The following is a 7484-nucleotide window of genomic DNA, read 5'->3' on the forward strand; positions in this document are numbered from 1 at the left end:
AAACCCCTGGGGGATGCTGCTCATCACCGGCCTCCACCTGGATGTGGAACCATTGATGACCACCCTCTGTCTGTGGCCTTTCAACCAATATCCATTGATATTGGTCCACCCATCAAATCCACATAACTCTAATTTGGAGATAAGGATGTGGTGGGGGACCATGTCAAAGGCCTTGCTCAAGTCCAGGTGAATGACATCGGTTGCCTTTTCCTCGTCCACCAGTGACTTCACTCCATCATAGAAGGCCACCAGATTGGTTAAGCATGACCTTCCCCTGGTGAAGTCGTGCTGGCTGTCTCAGATCACACAATCATTCCTCATGTGATCAAGCATGTCATCCAGGACGATCTATTCCATGATCTTCCCAGGAACAGAAGTGAGACTCAGCAGCCTGTAGTTCCCCGGGTCCTCCTTGTTCCTTTCCTTGTAAATGAGAGAGATGACCCTTTCTCATGCTCCTCATAAGACCTGTGCTCCAGACCCTTCACTAGCTTCATTGCCCTTCTCTGGGCATGCCCCAGGGCCTCAGTGTCTTTCTTGTAGTGAGGGGCTCAAAACTGAACACAGTACTCAAGGTGAAGCCTCACCAGTGCTGAGTACAGAGGGATGGTCACTTCCCTGCTCCTGCTGATGACAGTATTTCTGATACAAGCCAGGTTGACATTGGCCATCTTGGCCACCTGGGCACATTTCTGGCTCATGTCTAGCTAAGCATTTACCAATACCCAAAGTTCTGTTTATTCCACACTTTCTTCCAGCCACTCTGCTCCAAGTCTGTAACATTGCATGGGATTGTTGTGGCCAAAGTGTAGGACCCAGCACTTAGTCTTTTTGAACTTCATCCCATTGGCCTCAGCCTATTGATCTAGAGTTTTTTGTACAGCCTTCCTATCCTCAAGTACATGAACACTTCTCCCCAGTTTGGTGTTATCTGCAGTGTTACTGAGGGGGTACTCAATCCCCTCATCCAGATCATCAATAGAGATATTAAAGATATCGGGTCCCCTGGGAGTCGCTCCTTAAGGATAAAGAGGTCCAGGAAGCCTGGACGCTCCACAGAACAGAAATCTTAAAGGCACAAGAACAGGCTGTCCCTGAATGCAATAAGGCGAGTTGTAGGGGAAGAAGACCAGTGTGGATGAGCCGAGAACTACTGTTGAGACTCCAGAAGAAAAAGAGAGTCTATGTCCTTTGGTAGAAGGGATAGGCTACTTGGGGAGATTAGACGAGGGAAAGGATGTTGTTGTAGTCTAACTAGATTTCAGCAAAACCTTTGATACAGTCTCTCACAGTATTCTTCTGGGGAAATTGGCTGCCCATGGCCTAGACAGGTATATTCTTTGGGTAAGGAACTGGCTAGAGGGGCATGCCCAACCGTGATTAATGGAGCTAAGTCGAGCCGGTGACCCATTACAAGTGGTGTCCCCCAGAGGTCGGTATTGGGGCCCATCTTGTTTAATATCTTTATTGATGACCTAGATGAAGGAATTGAGTTTACCGTCAGTAAGTTTGCAGATGACACCAAGTTAGGAGGTAGTGTCCATCTGCCTGAGGGTAAGGAGGCCCTTCAGAGGGATCTAGATAAGCTCGATCGCTGGGCTGAGGTGAATGGGAAGAGGTTCAACAAGGCCAAGTGCCGGGTCCTGCACTTTGGCCACAATAACCTTATGCAGTGCTATAGGCTTGGGGCCGAGTGGCTGGATGACTGTGAAGAGGAAAAGGACCTGGAGGGTGTTGGTTGATGCTCGGCTGAACATGAGCCGACAGTGTGCCTGGGTGGCCAAGAGGCCCAACGACATCCTGGCCTGCATCAGAAATAGTGTGGCCAGCAGGAGCAGGGAGGTAATCATCCCCCTGTACTCAGCACTGGTGAGGCCGCACCTCAAGTACTGTGTTCAGTTTTGGGCCCCTCACTACAAAAAAGACATTGAGACCCTGGAATATGTCCAGAGAAGGGCAATGAAACTGGTGAGGGATCTGGAGCATAAATCTTATCAGGAGCAGCTGAGGGAGCTGGGATTGTTTAGTCTGGAGAAGAGGAGGCTCAGAGGAGATCTCATTACACTCTACAACTTCCTTAAGGGAGATTGTGATGAGGAGGGGTTTGGTCTCTTCTCCCAGGCAACAAACAGGATCTGAGGAAATGGCCACAAGTTGTACCAGAGGAGGTTTAGGTTAGACATAAGGAAGAACTTTTTCTCTCAGAGAGTAGTTAGGCACTGGAATGGCCTGCCCAGGGAGGTGGTGGAGTCACCGTTCCTGGCAATGTTCAAGAGGCATCTGGATGAGGAGCTACGAGATATGGTTTAGAGGCTTGTGGTAGCAATGGTAGTGGGAGGATGGTTGGACCAGATGATCTTGCAGGTCATTTCCAACCTTGCGATTCTATAATAGTCTGATTCTATATTAAACAGGACAGGCTCCAGTATCGATCCCTGGGGAACAAATGATCACCAGTTGGATTTAACTCCAGTCACCACCACTCTCTGGGCCTGGCCCTCCAGCCAGTTTGTAACCCAGCAAAGATTGTACCTGTCTAAGTCACAGGCTCCCAGCTTCTCCAGGAGAATAGTGTGGGAGACAGCACTGAAGGCTTTGCTAAAGTCTAAGTAACTATATCAACAGCCTTTTCCTCATCCACTAAGCGAGTCATTGGATCATAGTAGGAGATCACGTTGGTCAGGTAGGATCTGAGTTTGATGTATCCATGCCAACTAGGCCTGATCCTTATGTTGTCCCACACATGCCATATGATTGCACTCAAGATGACCTGTTCCATAACATTCCCTAGCACCAAAGTCAGCTGACAGGCCTGCAGTTGCCCAAATCCTCCTTATGACCTTTCTTGTAGATCACATTAGCATCACATTAGCATGTTTCCAGTCATCTAGAACCTCTCCAGTTGGTAAAGAACACAGACAGATGATGGAAAGCAGCTTGGCAATCTTGTCCATGAGCTCCCTCAGCACCCTCAGGTGTATCCCACCTGGCCTTATGGACTTGTGACAGTCCAGGTGGAGTAGTATGTCTCTAACTGTTTCCACTTGAATTGTGGGGAGTTTACTCCACTCCACATTCCAGACTTCCAGGTCGGGAGGCTGAATACCTCAACTTGTTTTACTATTAAAGACAATTGTAAAGAAGTCATTGAGAACTTCATCCTTTTCCTTACCCTCAGTAGTTGTGCTCTCCATCGCATCCAATAAATGGTGAAGATTCTCCTTGGCCTTCCTCTTATTGTTAATATATTTGTGAAAAAGTTGATTGTTCTTTTACTACAGTGGCCAGGTTGAGCTCATGCTGGGCTTTTGCCTTTCTAATTTTCTCCCCACACATCCTAATATTCTTTGTATTTTTCCAAAGCTACCCATCCCTTCTTCCACAGAAGATAGCCTCCTTCTCTGCTGGAGTTTCAGCAAAAGTTCCCTGCTCGGCCACACCGATCTTTGCTGCCAGGCACAGGGACAACCTCCTTCTGTGCCTTTAAGACTTCCTTCTTGAGGAGCGTCCAGACTTCCTGGACCCCTTTGCCTTTCAGGTCTGACTCCCAAGGAGCCCTCCCTACCAGTGTTCTGAGCAGTTCAAAGTCTGCTTTACAGAATTCCATAGCACCAGTTTTGTTGAGCCCTCTCCTGACTTAACCAGGAAATGAGAGCTGTACCACTTCATGATCACTCTGCCCAGTTCCCAGTCACCACATCTCCCACCACTCCTTCTCTGTTTGTGAACAGCAGATCTAGTGGTGCAACTCCCCTGGTAGGCTCTCTTACCACCTGTATCAGGAAGTTATCTAGACTACTTCTTCTGGGCTGTATTATATTTCCAGCATATATCAGGGAATTTGAAGCCCCTAAGAGAACAAGGGCTGGATATTACATACTTATATCCACACATGCATTATCAGTCACACAGATCACCAACAGATGTAGTCAGCACTCACGTGGAGAGAAACAGCAATAACAGCCTCATTCTTCCCTCACTGCTGAAGAGGTTGGAGATCTACTAGAGGAAAATATATGTGTATATATATGCATATATAAACACACAGAAAGATATATGTATAAATATTTATACAGAGAGAGATAAATAAATACCATGTGGATCCCTCCAGCAGTTGAGCTCTGACTCTCCATCTCCTCAGTATCTGCCTCTGGATCTCTGTCTGTCCAGGTTATGGCACCTGGACATAGGAACCCCAAATTCAGATACCCACATCAGTTGTTGATTCAGTCCTACATAAACACATATGCACACAAACCTGGCTTGGACTATCCTGGTCCTGAATATCCAACCCTACCATGACCTTGCCCTTTGAGATACACACATCCCAGCTTCCAAGTCACTTTACCTACTCCATTAGCAGTCTGTCTTGATCTTTGCTAGTGTTCACTCTCACTCACACAACCAAACTTGTTCCAGGTGCTGGCAGCATATTGACATGTGTCCCCTGTAACCCATGATCCCACCCTAGTTTCTCGCATTTGATTTCATTAACTCCAATCTCTCGTTGGGAAAAACAACTCATAGTCAGGATAAGAGCCAGAAAGGGATTTAATAAGAACACAGGATAGACTGTGTTGATCAGGCATAGGGAATAGCCAGAAAACTGTACTGAACAACTATTTGCAAAAGTTCCTCTGAAGTAATGTCTCTTACTTATTTCCATGAAAACTACAACATACAAAGAACACAATAATACTATTTGATAGAACACATTCTCAGCTACAAAACACTATTTTTTCAACATAGTCACCATCATTAGCTATGCATTTTTGCCAGTGATGAACAAAAGCCTGCATGCTACGCCTGCAATAATCTACATCATTTGGGGTGACCCAGTTTCACAGCAGCTATAATGGTGTTGCTGCTAAAATGCACCACAGACCCCCTCACCATGCTGACATTCACTGTTTGGTCTCCACAAACATTCAGCAAGCACTGATGAATGTCAGTGGCTACAATTTACATGGAGGAATTTATTTACACACTTTTACTTCATATGCATTTCCATGTCAGATGCCATTTTGTCAGGCTGCTGCTCTGCTGTCATTTGTCATACAGCAATAAAATGTAATGGAATATTGGCAGGAACATTCAGCCTCTATTGCCATACCACCAGCATCCTACTCTGATGTCATATGCCAATATCTGTTCCTCCCCAAGTCATCTAAAACTATTCCTTTTCCCACCCTTTGTTCTTTCCCTAACCATGCCATAGAAAGATCTATGTAATCCCAAAATACTCTTCCTCTCTATGTCATTACAAATTCCATATCCCCAAGAAGCACGCTACTCAGTTCAAAATATGCTCCACCATCATCTTATCTATGTGGATTTTACTCCTGGACAATGGAGCTGAGGACTTCCTGTAGCAGATCTGGGAGTGTCCTGGACAGGTTTTTGTTTCCTTTGAGTCTAAAAGTCGGATTTCCACCTGACTTTGGACTTCTGTATTCTTCTGTTCTCATGGAGATGGACCATTGACAGGCTGATAGCTCTTGGAATGGGCCTGGGGTCCTCTACCTGCCACTGTGCTCCTTTCTAGGTGTTCAGTATATGCTACATTGTAATTATAAAAAATACGTAAAAGAAGTAATCATATAATGTAATCACTGGAGCTGGGGAGGATCACAAGGAGATATGCAACTTGTTTTCTGTCTGAAAGATACAGTATACACGTACAGTTCCTGAAGCATGTTTTTTTCCTGCCTCTGTGTAAGAGGGCATTGCTTCAGACTCTACCTTTTCATCCCTGTATATAGCTCAATTAGATGAGCTGCTAAAAATGTTTTACTAATGTTTAGCCTTTGCATCACTTAGTTCTGTTTTACATTGCTGCTGTTCACACTGGACATGGTAAATTATTTATTCCTTTCTCCTATTTTTGTCCCTTTTAGCCTGCTGTCATAGCTCCCTTCCAACTTAGCTCTAGACTAAACAAGACTAATTCCTTTATTTTTTCTTCAAAGGTTATGTTTTTTAAACCTGTAATCATTCCTCTTACTTTCTTTTGGACTTAATCCAATAGTTTTGTATCTTTCTTGGCCAAACAGAATTTAAGAGCTACTTCATATATAATTTAAACAATGCATACTATGTTTATGATTCATTATTGTGTTTGTCTTTCCTGTATGCAATCTATGCAATAAGCACATTTTGTCAATTATGTTCAGTTTGTGATCTTCTATAGCACACAGTTCCTTTCTAACAGCATGTCTGTACTTCCTGTTATCCTCTATTTATGAAATGAAATTACAAAATATTTGATAAAACATTTCCAAAAGGTTTCAAAGAAGAAATCATAAATTGCAATTATTATTTGATGATTCTCCTTGTTCTTGTCATTGTCTTTAAAATCTTACAAAATACTATGCTTATAAGTATACTTATAAACATTAAGTACAAAACTGATTTCAAAATTATTTTTCTAAATGGTTAAGTTTCCCCCTCTCCCCTTCCATTAAAATGTGACTTGGAAACAAAACAAAATCTATTTAAAAATTGTACACTCTATTATATCTTTAGTCTCTTGCAAGTTATATAAGTTTTATTGTCTTTGAGGGAATATCTACGGATTCTAATTTTGTGCATCTAATTCACGTAAAGAGACATTTACTCTCCTACTCTGTAAAGGAACCAAGAGAGCATATCCAAAACAATGACTTTCACGTTGAGAATTAATTTTCCAAGATTTTCATTGTAATGATTGGAAAGGAAAAGACTTCTACAACAACATTAAACATCTAGATTTAGGTTCCTAATCAGGTTGTGAGGTTTACATTTCTTTTAACCAACCAAATAGATTATTGGTGAGGATGGAGATGATAATAAAAATTGTAATAAAATTAGCATTTTTTAATTACTCTCTTGGAGCTGCTTCTAGACGGAGTGTGGCAATTAGTGTTTCTTTGCAAGATTAGACTTCTTCATTGCTTAGGCACCACTGTTTTACTTTAAGAAATTCAGCATTCAGGGTCTATTTCCAAATCAGTTTGCTGTAAAGAGGACTGTCATCAAATTATGTTATTCTTTGTAGAAATCTGGAGACTAGAGTTGTGAAGGGTTTTCCCTTTCATAAAGGGAAAACTAAAGGGTATTAAAATGTTGGTGCTGGCACACAGGAAAGATAGAACTATGAGTCATTATCTTTAAACATTTTCTTCAAATAAGAAACATTTTTTCCATCATTTAAGAAGCAAATTGTAGGGCATACTTTTAAATGTTTACTTCTTTAGATGTTCGGAACTGTATAGCAGGATCCAGTCTCCTCTAAACAATATGCAGTTAAGTTCTTAACTGAATTTAGAGGCTGAAGAGGTAATGACACCACTAATAAATGCCATATTAGACACATTTCTTTCAATGTCTCTGCATTTTTGAGTGCCCCAGTACCCAGTTTAGTGATGCTAAAAGGCAATATGGCACCTTAACGTATAACAAAACAATTGAAGCTTTTCTCTGGGAGCTTAGCTAACTTTGGTTAA

General features: G+C 42.6%; 1 long non-coding RNA gene across 1 annotated transcript in view; it reads left to right on the forward strand.

Moving 5' to 3' along the window:
• LOC104917455 overlaps positions 1 to 7484 on the forward strand; it is an 18898-nt gene that overhangs the window by 10409 nt on the left and 1005 nt on the right. The gene's annotated exons all lie outside the window — the stretch shown is intronic.

The sequence above is a fragment of the Meleagris gallopavo genome, chromosome 1 (assembly GCF_000146605.3).
Source record: "Meleagris gallopavo isolate NT-WF06-2002-E0010 breed Aviagen turkey brand Nicholas breeding stock chromosome 1, Turkey_5.1, whole genome shotgun sequence".
Lineage (NCBI taxonomy): Eukaryota > Metazoa > Chordata > Aves > Galliformes > Phasianidae > Meleagris > Meleagris gallopavo.